The 21,838-nt window shown below is 37.9% G+C and overlaps 1 long non-coding RNA gene across 1 annotated transcript; it reads left to right on the top strand.

The window, feature by feature from the left end:
• The first annotated feature begins 38 nt into the window (after positions 1-38).
• On the top strand, positions 39-1,962 carry LOC118766788. The gene is made up of 2 exons (XR_005002703.1): positions 39-313; positions 1,152-1,962. It is a non-coding gene; the product is annotated as an uncharacterized LOC118766788 (long non-coding RNA).
• The last annotated feature ends 19,876 nt before the right edge of the window (positions 1,963-21,838 follow it).

The following is a 21,838-nucleotide window of genomic DNA, read 5'->3' on the forward strand; positions in this document are numbered from 1 at the left end:
ATTTATTTATTTGTGTGTTTGCATGTTGTTGTTTTTTGTTTTTGTTTTGTTTTGTTTTGTATTTTTTTTTTCTCTCAGTTGCCTCTTTAATAGTTATTTTCTTTTTCCTTCTCTTCTATCTGTTTTAACAAGCTGCTGTCTTCCCCCCTCCCTCCCTTCTTTCCAAACAAAACGCATTGCACAAGACTTACACATTGCAGTAAAAAACTACTACAACTCATTCATTCATTTAGTGTAAACTGCTATTTTACCAGTCGTGCATTTTCTCTCAAAAGATAAGTATATATACATACTATATATATATATATATATAGTATATTGAGTGTGTGTGTGTGTATCTATATCAGTGCTTTTCAAACTTTTTGCTGGAGCGGAACCCCAAGGGAACATTCCACTGGCTCGAGGAACCCTGTGCAATAATTTAATAGTTTTATGCACACATATCTGCACAGGAGAATTAAAAATTACTGCCGATTTTAGCAGTTTTGTAACTTCTTGCGGAACCCTTGGACTGTACTGGCGGGACCCTAAGGTTCGGGGAAACCCTGGTTGAAAACCACTGATCTATATATACAGGGTGGCCCAAAAGTAGGTTTACAATTATCACATAGGCACTTTAAATTTCTTTTAAAAAAATCTTATTACATTTAAATTTCTGTCTTAAAATCATATTGTTTATTCACATCTTAAACAGACAATGTTTAATCTCTCAGATGCTCAAAATGTCCCCTTTCAACAGTGCAACATTCTTCAAACCTTTTTCAGAACACTGACACACATTGCGGCACAGTTTCCGATCTCCATCAATTTCAGTGAATGTGTCAGATGTGTAATCTTTTAAATTCATTTACTGTTTTTGGGGATTCTTATCATAAACCTTGTTCTTTACAACACCTCAAAAAAATGAAATCCATTGGTGTCAGGTGAACGTGGTGGCCATTCGATGCTGCCCCATCTTCCAAACCAACGCTGTAGAAAGGCTTGGTTAAGGTAGTCTCTTACTGTCAACTAAAAAGGGAGCCTGACAAAATTAACTAAATTAGCATAGAATAATGGATTCATATTTCTTTATAATTAAGATCTAAACTGTTATATCAATGCAAAAGAGATAATTGAATAACTGTGAACCTACTTTTGGGCCAGCCTATAAGTATATATATATATATATATATATAGTTTTATAGAGCCCAGTATATGTTTGTCTCTAAACCAAGGGATTCATTCAGTCGGGCCTTTTTGCTGACAGCACATCATATGAGAAACATATCGATACATACTTACATATAAATATATATATATATATATATATACACATATACATATATTATAAAATGTTACTCGCAGACACATGTATAATTGTAAATGTACTTATTTAATGATTATGAAGGGCAGTGGTGTTGGCAGGAATGCTGATATAAAGTATTTGACTTAATATATACCTATCGACCCTTGGTTTTTGGTATTTTGCTCCCCCCCTCCACCTTTTTATTTGTTTTAGATTCTGTTTGGTGTTGACATTACACTTCTTTTTCTCTCTAGTGTTTCAGCTATGAGGGCTGGTAAATTTATTAGCAGTCATACATTGGGTTCATTCAACTGTCAATATCTTTCCTTAACATAAAAATGCCTTTATGTCTAGTCAAACAAAAACAAAAAAAAATATTAGTTTACAAAACAACAAACAAAAAAGAAATAGTTTCATTGTTGCTGTTGTTGAAATCCTGCCAGGGTCGACTTTACGTTTCATCCTTCCAAAATCAACGGAATATGTTCCACTCCTAGTTGAGTCGATTCATCCAGCCATGCCCTCCTCATCCTATGCATCTCTGTGTTTGTAAGAAATTGTTGAGTGGCGGAAATGATGAAGTGCCAGACTAGATGACTTTAGTTAATGTGCCTTTAAGTTCTGAGCTCAGATACTGAGAGGGTGGCTTTGCTTTTCATCCCTTGGGTTAGGGTCAATGAAAATAAGCACCACTTCAGTACTTGAGTTAATTGGATCAGCTTTCCCCACCAATTCCAGTATAAAAGTAAATTTGGCTTGTGTGCCAATGTTAAAAATCATCACCACCAATATTATTATTATTATTTAAGGCAGCAAGGTGGCAGAATCATTAGGATGCCAGGCAAAACGCTTAATGACATTTTGTCTGTCTTCACACTCTGAGTTCAGATGCTGCCGAGATCAATAAAATAAGCCCCACTTGAGTCCTGGGGTCGATGTACTCAACTTATCCCCTCCCCCAAAATTTCAGGCCTTGTGCCTATACTAGAAAGGATTATTATTATTATTATTATTATTAAGGTGGCAAGCTGTCAGAATTCTTAGCAGTATTTTTCCTGTCTTTACATTGAGTTCAAGTTCTGCCAAGTCAACTTTGCTTGTCATCATTTCAGGGTCAGTAATATATCTACCAGTTCAACACAGGGTCGGTGTAATCAATTAGCCCCACTTCCTCGCCACTCTCCTCAGATTTCAGGCCTTATGCCTATAGTTGAAAAGATTATTATTATTATTATTACTTCCTTTATTACGATGGCAAGCTGACAGAGTTGTTAGAGCATTGGAATGAATATTTTGTGGTATTTCTTCTGGCTCTTCATGTTCTAAGCTCAAATCCCACCAAGGTCTACTTTGCCTTGATAAAATTAGAGTACCAGTCACATACTGGGGTCGCTTTAATCTACTAATCCCATTCTCTTCAAAGTTACTGGCCTCATCCCTAAATTAGAAGCAGTTATTATATGCACTTTCATTTCTGTTCAAGACTTGTCAGTGTTGACCCTGAGAATTTGTCTTTTACTACAGTTTAATCAATATTAACGTAATAAGTCTTGTACAGAAAGACAACAGGGTAATGCCGTTCAAAATATTAACATAATAAATCAATATTTTGTTCTTTATTAACAGTCATTCCATACTTTCACACAAAAACGACATCAACCATCAGTTAAGATTAAACTAATTTTCCTTGCTCATTAGGGTTGGATTGGGGATGGTTTGATATAAGTACTGGTAATGTACTGAGTTAATCCAACCAACCTAACATACTTAAAATTTTAATAGGGTTTGTTTTCTTCTTTTCATCTCCTGTTTTGCCCCATCATCATCGCTCTTTATCATGTATCATGCCCTTGTCTTGTTTTGTGGGAGAAGCAGCAATGTTTTAGCCCCTTAACATTCAGATCTCTTTGTCCAGGTTATTGCTTCTATATTCATATTGTTTTGGATTAATCACGAATTATCTTGTAACTTCAGGATTTTGATGATGTGATTGTATATTTTTAGAATGACATTGTAGGGGAGGTGTAAGAGGTTGGATCTGGTCAGTTTTAGCATAAAACACACATAATCTTAGGGCTGGTTATGCCCAGTTTAAATGCTAAAAGATTAAAAAATATATCTCCCTAAATGGACCTTTTATCAGTGAAATAAGTATTCCAGTTTGATCAAGAAAACTGCTCTACACATTCTGTTACAAAGCGACTAAATGATACGGTCACTCATACAATTTAGACTTAATCCCCAAGTTAAATCAACATGACCGTGTGGGTGACAAAAGTTGATTTTTAGATACAAGTACAGTCCATCCAGTAGGGTTCCACCACAGTTTCTATCTACTCAACTTCACCCATAAATAATAGAAGAGACCAACCCAATTTGTTACGTGGCAGGATTGTGCATTGAGCGCCTCATGATTGAATAGCAAACTTCTTAACCACTCAGCTATGTACCCATATCTCCCTTAAATATATCTGTTCATTTATGTCATATCTCCTAAATTATTTTTATTTTCAAATGCAAAATCTCTGTTCAATTTCTCTCTCATTCTAAGCTTTTGCCTTCCTCTGTCTTGAGTACATAAAAGCCATACTGTAATTATCAGCACAGATTATATTTATTCATTAATCAATCAGTAATGTCTCTTTCATCTCAAAATGTGTGAGGCAAATTAGCGGTACCCATTATTACTAAATTAGAAGCTGTATAAGAGATTACTTCTCCTCCATAGACATGTTTCTTTCCAATCCATCCTGGGTCTTACCTTGCCTCTTTGATCTCTTACAATTAGTTTTAATTGAGATGCTGGTCTTATAATACTGCTCTACTCTTGATCCAATTTGTGATGGATCTAAATCGTTTACACACACACACACACACACACACACAGTACATCTTTATACACACACTACACAATTATTTATTATAAATTCGTATTTAATTTTAGTAAAATACCATTGTACTATTAACCCTTTAGTGTTCACATTATTCTGCCAAAATTAATGCTTTCACATCCTCATTGTTTTGAACTAATCACGTATTATCTTGTAGCTTTGAGATTTTGATGAGGTTGCTGTTAATTTTTAAGATGATATTGTAGGGTTGGTGTAAGAGACCAGATATGGCCAATTTGAACATAAAACAAGCAGAATACTTTTGGCCGGTTTAAATGCTAAAGGGTTAAACCTTTAACTGATATCTTGGTAAATATTAACCCTGGTGGATTCTGCTGACTCATGGTAAATGACACCCTCTCAGATTAACATCTAAACACATTCTTTTTTTCATCCTTACATCTGCATGTTGTAAAAACTTATTCTCATCCTACAAGCATCTTGTTCAACATATTCTTGTAGAGCGAATATGTGTAGAATATACTTTGTGTCTAGCTAATTGGACTAGTAAATCACTATTAGAGTTTCATATAGAGTCCACTGAAGTTTGCATATATTTGCAGTGAAGTTAATTATTTATATGGGCTCAGAGGAACTAACAGTGAAGCTTCTACAGTCACTCGACCTGCTAGAAATAACTGCTAAATCTTCCTTTAAATTACTTTCAACAATGTAGAGACAAAGCCTTCTAATGTTGTCCTCTATCCCATTATGTCCAAGCGTGAAGTTATTTCCCTCCCGTTTGCAGTTTCACTTATCACCTATTAGTAAATAAATTATATGTTTCATTCATTTTGAAATATATTTACCTACAATCTGTCCAACCTATGCTGGCATGGGAAAATGGACATAAAATAGATAACTAATTTGATTCCCATTGAACTTATCTTTACCAAGTCACTAGTCATGTAATTGTCAAAGTTTTAGGCCGGTCTAATAGTAGACAAAGGAAAGAAGAGAGACAAAAATCAGTAAATAACATAAATATTATATTGTGTTGTGAATTAAGTGGAAATATATATTTTATTAAATAATTACAAAAAGGGAAAATGTTTTACTTTTCCCTGGTCTTCCTCTGGGTTTGGACAGTTTAATTATTTTTCTGTGATTGTTGGAAAATATCCTATATTATGGAGAAAAGATCACTTGTAATTTTCTTTTGCGTGTGTAAATAGTAAATTAAATTCTTCAGTTTTAATTAATGGTTTCTCATAAATAATGTTGTGACGAAGATGATATTTTTCCATAAAGGAGGGATACAATCAGTTGAAATGATTATATCTGATAATTATTTTTAATGATCATGGAGAACACTGAAACTACGTATTGTAATTAACTTAATTTATGTAGTTCAATGTTTATTCTGCCATTCCTGAACCTGGTTATTCTTAAATACATTGCTTACTAATCTCTAGATTTTTTCCAATAAAATCTTCAACATTATTGAAATGTTACGTTGGATGTTAACACAACAAAACAAAAACAAATAATAGTTAGGATTTTAATCTTCTGTTGTTGTTATTCTAAGGGTAGTGGCAAGTACAGTATTGTTTAGAGCACCAGACAATATACCTTGAAGTATTTAGGTGGGTTCTGGGTTCAAATCTTGTCAGCTTTGCCTTTCATCTTTCCCCGAGTCAATAAAATATATAGTCATGGATTTGGGGTTGATCAAAATGACAATTTCCTCTCCTCAAAATCTATATCTTTAGTAACCATCAGTAGTAGAAGCAATTACAATGTTCAATTAAATATCTTACAATACTCGGTCCCATTTTTATATTCTGGATTCAAACCCCTCTGAAGTTGACTTTGCCTTTGTTCGAAGAGAGATGTATTTAGATACAGCTTGCTAAGATTGATTCGGTCAACCATACCACCACCACCACCACCACCCCTGTCAAAATTTATGGCCTTGTTCCTATGCTAGGAACCATTATCAATGAGGGCAGTCTTTCTATATTAATTGATTATACTTCTCTCTCCTATCTCATGAAATGCAGGGACTTTTGTCCTGCTTGTGTTAGAAATCTTTGAGTTGGTCGTTTAACCCCAGGTCAACTTTGACTGATTAGACTTATCTAAATCATTCCAACCGTGACTGTTCCATCATTTTAGAGGTATAGAGGACTAACAAATGCACCCTTATTTAAAACAGAAATGTGTGATTCGACAAAGGTTTGGCTGTCATTTCTAGCGGTTACAGTAACTGCATTGAGACTTCCTCATCAGCTCATTAGGTCGTTATGTAATTTGGTTGAGTTTGAAGATAACTGAACCAAATTATTTTTCAGTATTTAAATGTCTTGTTTTTAATTCCAAATCCTTCCAGAGTTTATAAACAATACTTAATAATAAAACTAGGGTTTTTGCCAATCAACTACATACCTCTCATACAAATCTTGGCCTTGCAACTAGTCAAAACGAACACACACACACACACACACACAAAAAAAAAAAACAAAAGCTCATTTCAGTTACCTTCCTTTTAGATTTGAATTCAAATCCTGCCAGGGCCAACACTGCCTTTCATCCCTCCAGAATTAAACAAAATATCTTGTACTCAAGTCAAAAAGCCATTGACAGTTCCACTTCCTCTTACTAAAAATATAGTGTTTGTGCCAAGGCAAAATATTTTCTTCCCTTTCTTGTAAAACTATTTTTCATATCATGAAGAGGCATTATACTATATGCAAGGATGTATGTGTGTCTTTGTAGTTGGTATATAATTTGGAATACATAAATATATATATAAACAAAAAAAAATACTCAAAATGATAAAGTGTTTTTATGTACATAACAACATTGTTGAGAATATGGTACCTTCTTACATTTGGAGCTCCTTTCTTCCACTGTCCCTTATATATTTTTCTCTCTGATGTATTTAAAAAAAAAAATCTATTTTCATGTATGAATGTAGATTTATATATGTGCGTGCGTGTGTGTATGTATATATAGATATAAAGTGTATGTATGTGTGTGTGTGTGTGTGACCGTGTTTGTCTTCAGCCCATCTCAACAAATAAAAGGTATTTGGTTCAGATGAGGACCTTACCTTGCATTAAACGGAAGGATGTTTGCCGTTGCTGCTCACATGCCATTGCAAACTCATATTGAAATCTCCCTACTACTCCGTCTCCTCTGTTGTACAGGGGGGGTGGAGATGTGGCAGTGTGGCTCAGTTTTTTTTTTTTTTTTTTTTTAATTACCTCCTAATGAGTCACTAATTGTAGCAACAGTGGCATTAACCTGCAGTGGACATTGCAGCAGCTACTGCTGTTGCTGCAGCTGCTATTTTGGACTGATAAACCCTTTTTTTTTTTTTCTGCTCTTAATGTAAATAAGCATATAATTTCCCTGCTCCCCTGATCATTCCATTAATTGTAAAACTGTTAAATAAATGCATTATTTCCTTTTTATAAATACTGTCTGTTTTTTTTGTTTATTTCCTGAAGATCTTATATGAAGAGAGAAGTGAACTTGATCAATACTATTTGTTGTTGTTGTTCAGTCATGACTGAGAAGACTAATGATCAAAAAGTCTATGAGTTATGATAATCTTTTTTTTTTTCTCTCTCTCTCTCTTTCGACTACAGTGTGTTTACAGTCAAATTACAATATTTTTTGATATACATACAAGTTCTTCTTCTTACAGTATTCACCTGGGGTGGGTTGAGCTGGCTTCATTGATCCTCAATGCTGCATCTCTCACAAACGCCGACCAGGCCTAGCGATTTGAGGCTAACAACCGCGTGATCTCCAACCACTCCTTATTCCAGCGGCGAATGCCGTAGACATGGGGGCCTAGGTTGGGTTCCAGATTAGCCTTGACTGTCGTCAGCCAGGTTTTTCGTTGTCCACCACATTGCTTTTGCCAACCCTGAAGGGGAGCTGGGGCAATTGCTTCGTAGATGAATTCTCCTGGTTGATGACAGAGGGCATGACCCAGCCAATGCAGACGTCTCATTAGGATGACTTGTTGGAGGGAGGTGATTCTGCACTGGTGTCGCACCAAATTGTTGGAGACAAAGTGATGCCATCAGACAAAACACCCATTGTCCTCAATGGTGATATTCTTGAAGAAGTTGAGTTTCAAATACCTTGGCGCCATCATTACAGCTACAGGTCAAGGTGAGGCTGACATTAAAACACGAATTGACCTCGCTCACCAAGCCTTCAACCAACTCAGTGCACGACTCTGGTCAAGATCTGAGATCCGACGCACCACCAAAGTACGGATCTACCAAGCACTAGTGCGAACGATTCTCCTTTACGGCAGCGAGTCATGGCCAATGAGGGTGGAAGATATTAAGCGACTAGAATCCTTCGATCATCTCTGTCTACGCCGCATACATACAAGGTGAATTTTTCAGACCAAAATTTACGGCTTTTAGAAAAAAGTAAGTTGACTTGTTCACCAAGACAACTTTAGAGGACCGAAAATTCCATGTGAAATACTGCAGGATTTGGAAGGATGATGCCAATGTTGAATAACCCCAGGTCAACTTTGACAGTTCCATCATTTTAGGGGTATAGAGAACTAACAAATGCACTCTTATTTGAAACAGAAATGTGTGATTCAACAAAGGTTTGGCTGTCATTTCTAGCAGTTTCAGTAACTGCATTGAGACTTCCTCATCAGCTCATTAGGTCATTATGTAATATGGTTGAGTTTGAAGATAACTGAACTAAATTATTTTCAGTATTTAAATGTCTTGTTTTGTAAACTGGAAAATACAGGATCCCATGTGCCATTCATTCTGTTAAGATAGCAGAACGTAATTTAGGGAAATTTTAAAAAATTCTGGTACTACTTTGGTCTCCTTTACTGAACTGCAAACAAACCAACACTGGCTGTCAAACTGGTAGGCCACTAACACACACATACTTAATACATATATACATACACAATTGTGTGTGTATGTACTAGGCTTACAAAGAATAAGTCCTGGGGTCAATTTGCTCAACTAAAGGCGGTGCTCCAGCATGGCCGCAGTCACATGACTGAAACAGGTAAAAGAGTAATAATTATAAAAATATAGGATTTTTTTTTTAACATGGAGATTCATCAGAATAAAAGAGGAATCAAATGGGGTCCATAGGCAAAAAATGGTTGAGAGCCATTGATCTAAGGCAGTGCTTTTCAACCTTTTTGCTGGAGCGGAACCCCAAGAAAACATTTCACTGGCTCGAGGAACCCCTGTGCAATAATTTAATAGTCTTATGCACACATATCTGCACAGGAGAATTTAAAAATTACTGCCGATTTTAGCATTTTTGTAACTTCTTGCGGAACCCCTGGACTGTACTGGCGGGGACCCTAAGGTTCCACGAAACCCTGGTTGAAAACCACTGATCTAAGGCATCAAAGTATAAGGTGAACATTGAGTTCCTAATTTCAGTATATGAGTGGACATACCAGCATGCAATGGGGTATGCTGTATCTTAAAAAACGAGGTGAATAGGCAACTAAGCGGTGATATGTCATCATTATCATTTGATATCTGCTTCCCATGCTGGCATGGGTTGGACGGTTTGACAAGGAGCTGTCCAGGTTCCAGCTCTTTCTTGAGGTATGGTGTCTACAACTGGATACCCTTCCTAACACCAACCACTTAGAGTGTGCTGGGTGCTTTCCGTGTACCAGCAGCACAGGTGTGTTTACTCAGCACTGACACAACTCTCTTTACTCTCTCTTTTACTTGTTTCAGTCATTTGACTGTGGCCATGCTGGAGCACCGCCTTTAGTCGAGCAATTCGACCCCAGGACTTATTCTTTGTAAGCCTAGTACTTATTCTATCGGTCTCTCTTTTGCTGAGCTGTTAAGTTATGGGGATGTAAACACACCAGCATCAGTTGTCAAGAGATGTTGGGGGGACAAACACACACACACACATATATATACGACGGGCTTCTTTAAGTTTCCATCTACCAAATCTACTCACAAGGCTTTGGTCAGCCCGAGACTATAGTAGAAGACACTTGCTCAAGGTGCCACGCAGCGGGACTGAACCCAGAACCATGTGGTTGGAAAGCAAGCTATTTACCACACAGCACTGACATGGGTGCTGTATATGTGGAAGACCACTTAGCTTGATATGTCTTATCAAGTACAGCAAAACACCACATCTCCCATTCCCTTATCATTTCCATGTATAACTACAAACTTGTTATCAGTTCAATTATACATGGGGCGTATTCAAAGCCATTCAGTGTATTTTGTCATGGAGATGTTTACACCTATTTATCTATGGTGAGAAATTTTCTCTATAACGAGATATAATGATTGGTTTTCTTAGGGTTCAAATATGCCCCAAACATAGTTGTACCGATAACGGGCTTCCTCACATTTCCATCCCCCAAATTCCCTCAAAAAGCATTGGTTGAAAGGCAGTGAGCTGGCAGAAACGTTAGCACACCAGGCAAAATACTTAGTGGTATTTCATCTGCCGTTATGTTCTGAGTTCAAATTCCGCCGAGGTCGACTTTGCCTTTCATCCTTTCGGGGTCGAAAAATTAAGTACCAGTTACGCACTGGGGTCGATGTAATCGACTTAATCTGTTTGTCTGTCCTTGTTTGTCCCCTCTATGTTTAGCCCCTTGTGGGTAATAAAGAAACAGGTATTTCGTCTGCCATTACGTTCTGAGTTCAAATTCCGCCGAGGTCGACTTTGCCTTTCATCTTTTTGGGGTCAATAAATTAAGTACCAGTTACGCACTGGGTTCGATGTAATCAACTTAATCTTAATCTTTGTCTGTCTTTGTTTGTCCCCTCTATGTTTAGGCCCTTGTGGGCAATAAAGAAATAAGAAAGCATTGGTTGACCTGAGGTTGTAGTAGAAGACACCCAAGATGCTGTGTAGTGGGACTGAACCTGAGACCATGTAGTTGCAAAGCAAGCTTCTTAACATCACACCCGTGAGCAAATGTGCTGTTTTTAAGTTTTTAGAAGTGGAGTATAATTTGAGGTAGATTTATTTGGCTGCTATTTTTAGTAGATCAGGCAATGACACGGTATCATAGTTGCCAACAGGTTGTCTGCAAACTCATGAACTAAGTTCAAAATTTCATGACTCTGCAGTTTATAAAACAATTACTCATGAAAATGCTGATAAAGATAAACCATAAAAATTTGAAAGTAGTTTCCAAACCTTCAAGAATAATCTAAATTTTGCAGATGCCTTTTAAAACATGATCAACACTTAAAACTAGGTTTCATTGAGCCAGAAATCTGGAACCTCATCTCAATCAAGCAGCATCATTTATCTCATTAAACAAGTAATTCTGTTGCTTATTTTGTTGTATATTCATAGGCACAGGTGTGCTGTGTGGTAAGAGGCTTGCTTCCCAACCACATGGTTCCAGGTTCAGTCCCACTGTGTGGCACCTCGGGTAAAAATCTACCAATGTCTTGTGAGTGGATTTGGTAGATGGAAACTGAAAGAAGCCTGTTATATATATGTGTGTTTGTCCTCCACTGCCACTTGACAACTGGTGTTGGTGTGTTTACATTCCCATACTTTAGGGGCTCAACAAAAATGACAATACTGGAGTTGATTCAATCAACTAAAAAGTTTGTCATGGTGGTGCCCCAGCATGGCCACAGTCTAATGACTAAAGCCAGTAAAAGATAAAAGATGTATAACTTACAGTTAAGAGATAAAACTGAGAAGAGGAGTTTGTTAGTAATTACTGAAAATGTTTTGTTCATGAGACAAAATTTCTAAAACCCTGAGATTTGTGTGAAAAGGTTGCAAGACGCAACAAAAATTTTAGGAAAATAGAAATAGGAACTCACATAAAGAATCTTGCAAACCAAATCCAAAAACGAAGTATTATAAGCTTTAGCCAAGCTAGCAAGACATTGAGAAACACTGTGTTCTGCTGTCTAAAAATCAAAATAGCTACCCGACAGCTCCACTTCATTAAAACATGCATCTCCTCCAACCTATACACAAAATTTATTTACATAAAAACAGCCCTTTATAGGGAAAAAAGGTGAGAATCATTGAAAGTGAAAGCCCATGGCTAAGTGGTTAGGGGTGTTTGGCTCACAATGATAAGGTTGTAAGTTCAATACCAAGCGGCATTTTGTGTCCTTGAGCAAGACACTTTACTGCTCCAGTCCACTTAGCTAACAAAAATGAGTTGTACCTGTAATTCAAAGGGCCAGCCTTGTCACATTCTGTGTCATGCTGAATCTCTGAGAACTACGTTAAGGGTCGTGGCCATTGCCAGTACTGCCTGACTGGCCCTCATGCCAGTGGCACATAAAAGCACCCACTACACTCTCAGAGTGGTTGGCGTTAGGAAGGGCATCCAGCTGTAGAAAATCTGCCAGATCAGACTGGAGTCTGGTGCAGCCATCTGGTTCGCCAGACCTCGGTCAAATCATCCAACCCATACTAGAGTGGAAAACAGACATTAAACGATGATGCTGATGATGTCTGTGGAGTGCTCAGCCACTTACATGTTAATTTGATGAGCAGGCTGTACCATTGATTGAATCAACTGAACCTTCACTGTCAAAACTGATGCAGTGCCAGTTGTTTAGCCTCATGTTCTACTCCAGCAGACCTTGTGTTCCAGCAGTGACCATCCCATATTGAATTAAGCTGACATAGTAGTATCCTGGACTATATTACCCAATGTGTGTTTTTTAAACAATGATACAGTGTAATTTGAGGGAGATTTCACTGCTATTTTTAGCAGTGTGAGCGTCCATGCAGGAGTGGCTGTGTGGTAAGTAGCTTGTTTACCAACCACATGGTTCTGGGTTCAGTCCTACTGCGTGGCACCTTGGGCAAGTGTCTTCTACTATAGCCTCAGGCCGACCAAAGCCTTGTGAGTGGATTTTGTAGACGGAAACTGAAAGAAGCCTGTCGTATATATATATGTATATATGTTTGTGTGTCTGTGTTTGTCCACCCAACATCACTTGACTACCGATGCTGGTGTGTTTACGTCACCGTAACTTAGTGGTTTGGCAAAAGGGACCGATAGAATAAGTACTAGGCTTACAAAGAATAAGTCCTGGGGTCGATTTGCTCAACTAAAAGTGGTGCTCCAGCATGGCCACAGTCAAATAACTGAAACAAGTAAAAGAATAAAGAAAGAGTAAAATATTTTGTGCAGTGTAGAAGTACAGGGTGGGCCAAAAGTCACACACCAAAACATTTGACGTATTTATCCTATCTTTTCAGGGTCAATAAAATAGGTCCCTGTTGAACACTGGGGATGATGTAATCGATTTCCCCCCTTCCCTGAAATTGCTGGCTTTGTGCCAAAATTAGAAGTCAATATTATTTTTATTAATTTTGTTTATTAAGTACTTGTATATTCATTATTGTTTTTATTTTGTTCAGATTTAGAAAAACTTCAACCATTCCAGTCATGCCCACCATGCATGACTAATTTATTGCTCTGAAACTCTAACAACAAAATCTGATATGGGCCTCAGTTGAGAACCACTGCTTTAGATGTTTGACTAATTTTGCTTGATCAGTCAAGACTGATCTAAAATCAATTAAGTTCAATCAATCAAGACAGGTCTAAGATCAAACAGTTTCAATAACTTGCTGAATTTTACCTTTCAAACCTAATTAGCAGTTGATGATATATTAAACACTGCCTAAACTTGTCTATGTAAAAGGTAGATGTTAGCAATGCTATACTGGGCCCTGAACACTCAGATAGCAGCAAAATTTCCAAGAAATTTTCTAATTCAATTGAAAGTATAGCTCATTGGCGAACATTGTCCTAGGCACGATGTAATAAATAAAAAAAAAAAGAGTTGATAATCATGATGAGAACATACATGATCGTAGCTAAATTGATCAGATCTGGTATGCAACTAAACAAACACATTTTTTCCCTCTGCTCAGATTATCCATCATACCTGTTTTATGGCAGTGTTTCTATGGCTGGATGCCCTTCCTAACGCCAACCACTCCGTGAGTGTAGTGGGTGCTTTTTACGTGCCACCTGCACAGGAGCCAGACGGAGCTGGCAAACGGCCACAAACGGATGGTGCTTTTACGTGCCACCGGCACAGGGGCCAGGCGAGGCTGGCAACGGACACGAATGGATGGTGTTTTTATGTGCCACTGGCACGGGGCCAGGCGAGGCTGGCAACGGACACGAATGGATGGTGCTTTTACGTGCCACCGGCACAGGGGCCAGGCGAGGCTGGCAGCGGACACGAATGGATGGTGCTTTTATGTGCCACTGGCACGGGGCCAGGCGAGGCTGGCAACGGACACGAATGGATGGTGCTTTTACGTGCCACCGGCACAGGGGCCAGGCGAGGCTGGCAGCGGACACGAATGGATGGTGCTTTTATGTGCCACTGGCACGGGGCCAGGCGAGGCTGCAACGGACACGAATGGATGGTGCTTTTACGTGCCACCACGGCACAGGGGCCAGGCGAGGTGGCAACGGACACGAATGGATGGTGCTTTTACGTGCCACCGGCACAGGAGCCAGACGGAGCTGGCAAACGGCCACAAACGGATGGTGCTTTTACGTGCCACCGGCACGGAGGCCAGGCGAGGCTGGCAACGGCCACGAACAGATGGTGCTACGTGCCACCGGCACGGGGGCCAGGCGGGGCTGGCAACAGATACAAGTGGAGGGTGCTTTTACGTGCCACCGGCACGGAGGCCAGTCGGGGCGGCGCTGGCAACGGCCACGATCGGATGGTTCGCTTACTTGTCATGCAGCCTTCTGGCTTCACAGACCCCAGTTGAACCGTCCAACCCATGCCAGCATGGAAAACGGACGTTAAACGATGATGATGATGATGATATATAAAACAGTCAAGTTCCAGGTTCGGTGATTATGCGAATAAGGGGTCCAACTTAGGTCATATATCCTATAATGAGATAACAAACCAAGGCTGTGTAGATTTTAGAACATTTATAAATAGAAAGTCTTACAGCCTTCTATTTATAAATGTTCTAAAATCTACACGGCCTTGGTTTGTTATCTTATTACGGGGAAAAATTTTTTTTATATATATATACACACACACACCACACGTGTGTGTGTATGTATATGTATATGTGTGTGTATATGTGTATATATATATATATATATATATATATATATTATATATATATGTATGTATGTGCAGGTGGCACATAAATGTCAAAGTGTAGTACAATGGTTTTGCTGGCGAATTTATTTTTTCTTTTTCTGAAAAACCAACATTTTGGACTTGTGACACTTTTGCATAATAGTACTGATATATATGTATATATATATAAAGTTAATCCAAACATGAAAACACAAAGAGAAAACAACAACGCGAGGACATGGAACAAATATAGTATAATTGGACGCTCAGGAAGGAAGGGAAGAAGGAGGGTTTAACGTTTCGAGCGGAGCTCTTCGTCAGAAACATAGGAGAAGGGAAGATGGAGGAAAAAAAATCGCCAACAGTACACACGCGGTCACATTTTATAAATATATATATATTTATAAGATACATATATAGGGTAGCGAATATTCTTAGAAATATCACCACCAGTGGCCTAGCATGTATAAATAGTCAATAGACAACATATTCTCAATATCAAATAGTGTACATTTAAACACAAGAGAAAACTACCTTTAACAGGTAATTGTTACATGCTAGAAGAAGCAGCCAAAACGACCACAACCACATTTAATAGCAATTTTCGAAGGGAATGAAAAATAAAAACTTTTACCTTGTTATTTTTTGCAGTTACACCTAGGTTTCAAATTTCTTTAGCAAATAAAATAATTAGCTAGGCGAATTCTCATCAGTAACCGTACCTTAACAACTAACATGCAATTCAGAGACAAATAACACGTGTCCCATCATTATATGTTATAGTTTTTCAAAATTCACAGCGCAAGTGCAGTTTCAGTCAGCAGTAAATGGATAATGCCAAGCTGATTCTTCGAAAATGCTAAGATCAAAATTCGTAAGATACATATATAGGGTAGGGAATATTCTTAGAAATATCACCACCAGTGGCCTGGCATGTATAAATAGTCAATAGACAACATATTCTTAATATAAAATAGTGTACATTCGGAACACAAGAGAAAACTAACCTTTAACAGGTAATTTGCTATTAAATGTGGATTGGGTCATTTTGACTGCTTCTTCTAGCATGTAAAAATTACCTGTAAAAGATATAACAGGTTTGATTTGATGAAAATGTGGTTGCTATTTCTGGCATGTGTAACGACCACATAGAGGCTCCATCTTCAGCTCTAGAAGGTAGTCGCTTTAACTCAAATGGGTCCTGATGCACAAACTTAATCAGTCACTCCAGCTGTGACCCCGTAATTTTAGGAGTACAGTAATCCCTCGACTATCGCGGATGCTACATTCCACCACCCACCGACACCCGCGCTAGGCGAAAATCAGCGAAGTAGAAATAGTACTGTACTGTATATTTTTTAATCATTTTTATAATTTATATACATTTATTGTATCATAAATGCAAAACAACATGACGGAGGAATCGACGTAAGCTTAAATAATAAATCGCGATAAGTGAACCGCGAGATGGCGAGGGATTACTGCATTGAAGACTGCACTATGTACGTATCCTTTCTCTTGCGTGAATTATCTCCCTTGACACCAAGTTGCCTTTGAGGCTATTATTTTTCCTGGCTATCCAACTGGAGAACAGTCACAGCCAAAACTGTGACTGGCTGGAAACAGAAGCCAAGAAGGCGGCGAGCTGGCAGAAACGTTAGCACACCGGGTTAAATGCTTTGCGGTATTTCGTCTGCCCTTACGTTCTGAGTTCAAATTCCGCCGAGGTCAACTTTGCCTTTCATCCTTTCAGGCTCGATAAATTAAGTACCAGTTACGCACTAGGGTCGATGTAATCGACTTAATCCGTCTGTCCTGTCCTTGTTCGTTCCCTCTATGTTTAGCCCCTTGTGGGTAGTAAAGAAATAGGTATTTCGTCTGCCGCTACGTTCTGAGTTCAAATTCCACCGTGGTCGACTTTGCCTTTCATCCTTTCGGGGTCGATAAATTAAGTACCAGTTACGCACTGGGGTCGATGTAATCGACTTAATCCGTCTGTCTGTCCTTGTTCGTTCCCTCTGCGTTTAGCCCCTTGTGGGTAGTAAAGAAATAGGTATTTCGTCTGCCGCTACGTTCTGAGTTAAAATTCCACCGTGGTCGACTTTGCCTTTCATCTTTTCGGGGTCAATAAATTAAATACCAGTTACGCACTGGGGTCGATGTAATCGACTTAATCCCCTTGTGTGTCTCCTCTATGTTTAGCCCCTTGTAGGCAATAAAGAAATAAGAAACAGAAGCCAAGCCACCCTCAAATCACACCTTACCGTTCTAACGTTCCACTGAAAAAGACATGATTTTCATGGCTGGGTATTACTTTTGATCATAACTCTGGTCGATCAGTCAGTATTGATCTGGGTTTAAACAACAGAGGCATCAAAGCTACACTTGAATCAGAAAGTTTATGTTATATAAAGGCCGGTAGGGTAGCTATGCTTTTCATCTACCTGGGATCGATAAAATACATTACTAGTCAAATACTGGTTGGTTATAATCGATATTCCCCTCTACCAAATCCCTAGCTTTGCATCTGTGTTATAAGCGATTATATAAAAGCACCACAAACCACCACAATCTTGTAAAACACCAGATGGAACAGCTTGCCTTGTCTAGTTACCCCCCTTTACATTCTGAGTTCGAGTCTGACCGTTGTCAACTTTTATGTATATTTTTGTTCAAGCCTGTCCATTATGAGCAGATATATGATCAAAGGCATTCCACCATGACTATCCTGTCTTTTATATATCAAGGGCTATGTAATACAATGTGTCGTTTTTCTTTTAAAAACACTATTGTATAGCAGAGGGGATTTGGCTGCTCTTTCTAGCAGATCGACCGACCGCGTAGTGATTCGTTCGTGGACTCGTTTTTATCTCGTCGTTTAGCTCCAGGTCAACTTTGATTACGTTGATCTAAGATCAAATTTCCCGTCTTATTTTTAATATCTAGGCCTATAGTATCCAATGTGTTCTTCCCAATTTATTTTTAAGGCGGTGGGGGTATAACTCTTTTTTTAAAATTATTTTTTAAATGACTCCATATAATGTAGGTTTAGATAATCTCCACAAGAGATGGGCACGGCTGGAACGTCTTTGATCATAAGTCTGCTTCATTTGAACTCCCCTGGCGCTAAGCAACAACCGCATCATCAGCACCAACACCGGAGAGTCTCTACATGATGGCTCGACTTGCTAGAAATAGCAGTCGAATCTCCTTCATATCACTGTCATCTTAAATAAATAAATGAATAAATAAATAAATAACAATGTACTTCTGGATCAATGGTTCCCAAATTTTTCTATGCCCTGCGCCCCTAGGAAATGATTGATTAATTTTTGCAGCTCAATGGAGCAGACTTTTCTTACCATAGTTAACAATCTTGTCTGTTCTCTGTCTCAATTTCTTTTTAACTGACTGTTATAACGATGAACACAAAATAATCATTTCGCCCAATGTTGTAGTTACAACATTAAATATATTTTTCAGGCAAAACAACGGGTTTATACCGCAGTTAACTTTATTTGAGCCGCTGATCAACTTACTTCAGAGGTTGGATCAACTTATCCCACAGGCGGAGCAAACTGAACCATTTGACATTAATTTTTTGAAAGGTTACCGTGACTTTCAGTGTGAAAATAGAAAGTTAGAATTAGCTACGAATGTTTCCTAAGGATTTAATTTGAAAGTAAGATACTATTTTCTGCAAGAACAGTAATTTCACTCCTAACTAAAACTGGATCAACTTGCTTCGTCTTCCCTTACGGAAAAGTTAATTTTGTAACAACTGCCGTATTTGATAGCATATAAGACGTCCTTTTTCCCATCATGGTGTTCCAACGTCAGCCCATCGTGATCGATGCCAGTGGGCATCTTTTGGGGCGTTTGTCTGCAGTCGTAGCCAAAAGTCTCTTGCAAGGACAAAGAATGGTAATTGTCCGATGTGAAGGTATCAATATTTAAGGCCATTTCCACAGAAATAAAATGAAGTATTTAGATTACCTTCGAAAACGATTCCATTTCAGGGCCCCCAGCAAAATTTTCTTTAGGACAGTCAGAGATATGCTTCCTCATAAAATTAAGCGTGGAAAAGATGCTCTTGGCCGACTGAAGGCATTTGAGAGTATCCCTCCTCAGTACAACAAAAAGAAGCGAATGATTGTTCCAGCAGCTCTCCGATTTATTATTATTATTTTTGGTAAAATTACAGAGTAACACCCGCACGTGTAATTTTACCTTGAAAATAAAAATGTCTCAAACAGTTACCCCGAGTCTTATATATGAAGCCGAGTCTATATTACATGGTTAAAGGTACTAAAACCTTTTCCTGAATATACGTGGCTGGAATTTGAGTGCGTCTTCCATGACATGAAAAACAGTAATTTATCATTCGTTCTCATTTTTTTTTTTTTTCCAAAATTAAACTTCATACGGTAGGGTGGGTGAACAAACAGGACTGAAAATATAATTTTTGACACAGACTGCATAAAAATAGAACCGTAAACAATTTAGAAAAAGAGAACTGTAAACAGGGAAATCAGTCGCAATTGAAAACAAAATTTCAAGGACTTCTTTTTTTGTCTTATTTCTCGTTCAGAACATTATCAGAACGTGGAATTTTCTTGCAAACTGCCATCAGCAGGTCTACCTGAAGATTCAGGCGAAACCTAGATTTTGTGTTGAGTGAGGAAAGAGAACTGAATCTAGATTCACACAAGTATGTTGTTACAAATGGAATCTTTTCGGTTTGAACGGCAGTTTTTGCTAGCGGTGTCATATGAAATTGTCACCCATAATTATGACCCTAGTATCGATCTATTGCATTTCAATCTCTTTTAGGGTTAGGGTTAGGGGTGGGGGGAAAGGGTATCGTTTTTTCTTCACAAATGTAAATAAACCCAATCTGTTTCTTAAACGAGGGACATATTCATACGGAACAGAATGTTTTTTTTTACCTCAATAGACGTCATAGATTGGTTGAAATTGCAGAAATTGAAGAAAAAAAACAATAAATATCTTACAAACTATAGAATTTTCTCAATAAAGCCAAGAGAAAAAGATGTTTTATAATCACATTCTACCAGTATACGAAGTTTAAAAGTGTTTAGTTACGTGGAAATTATTTTAAAAAACTGCCGTTCAAACCGAAAAGATCCCATTTGGAATGCACCCTTATTCTCAAATAGAATGAGCTTTTGGCCCTAATCAAATTTACTCATACAAAATAAAAATAAAAAGTTCTTGATGTGCTTAGTAGAATAGAGTTTTATAGGAATTGGTTAATACTTTTATTTTGAAAATTGATCTAAATAAATTATATTTTTTTCGTCTTTGTCGCACTCCTAGAAAATGAATTTCTAGAACATCGCCGGATGGGAACTCCTGTTCTACGTCCAGATATATTTAAATACAATGACAGAAAGAAAGAAAAGAAAATACTGTTCCCTTCGTTGGTCGAGTGACAATGTATGAGCACATTTTGACTTGTAACAAGACTACATGAATTATCTCCCTTTAACTACAAACTTGCTAATTTAAGCACCGACCTGTCAATGTATCATATTATGCGATAGATAGGAAACAGTCACAGCTACGTCTATGAGAAGACACCTACGAGATCCCTTGACCTGCTAGAAATAGTAGCCAAACACTTTATTTAAATCATACCATGCTGTTTTACAATACCGTTGAAAAGGACGGGGATTACATGAATTGATTATTTCTGAACATGTCTCCTTAAGCAGGGCTTATCTGGAATCAAAACAACAACCATCACCAAAATAGGGATCTTTTCGATTTGAACGGCAGTTTTTAACATAATTTCTAGGTAACTAAAAAATTTTTAACCTCGTATACTGGTAGAATGTGTTTATAAAACATCTTTTTCTCTTGGCGTTATTGAGAAAATTCTATAGTTTGTAAGATATTTGTTGTTTTTTCTTCAATTTCTGCAATTTCAACCAATCAGTGACGTCTATTGAGGTGAAAACATTCTGTGCCGTATGAGTATGTCCCTCGTTTAAGAAACAGATTAGGTTTATTTACATTTGTGAAGAAAAAAAGATACTCTTCCCCCCACCCCTAACCCTAACTCTAAAATAGATTGAAATGCAATAGATCGATACTAGGGTCATAATTATGGGTGACAATTTCATATGACACTGCTAGGAAAAACTGCTGTTCAAACCGAAAAGATCCCAAAATAGTTCTGCTGAAGCCTTTAACACTTTCATGACCATATTCCTGATGCAATATCGGGTCGATTTGTTTTAGTTAATTTCTCAATTAATCAACGATTTCGAGGGGTTAGTAAAATAATAATTTATCCATTACTGATTATCCTGTTTGTGACATAAGATTAGAGGTACACAGTGAACAAAAAGAATTTTCCATCTGTACATATTCTGTTGAACAACATGTCTGTTCCACATATCAAATGGCAAACGAGTAGGCTCAAAAAACAACCATCAATAACTACTCTCCTCACCTTGGTTCTTTTCTCTCTCTCTCTCTCTCTCTCACACACACATACACACACTCATACACACATGCACAAACTCTCTCTCACACATACACACACACACACTCAT

Source organism: Octopus sinensis, linkage group LG17 (genome assembly GCF_006345805.1).
Source record: "Octopus sinensis linkage group LG17, ASM634580v1, whole genome shotgun sequence".
Lineage (NCBI taxonomy): Eukaryota > Metazoa > Mollusca > Cephalopoda > Octopoda > Octopodidae > Octopus > Octopus sinensis.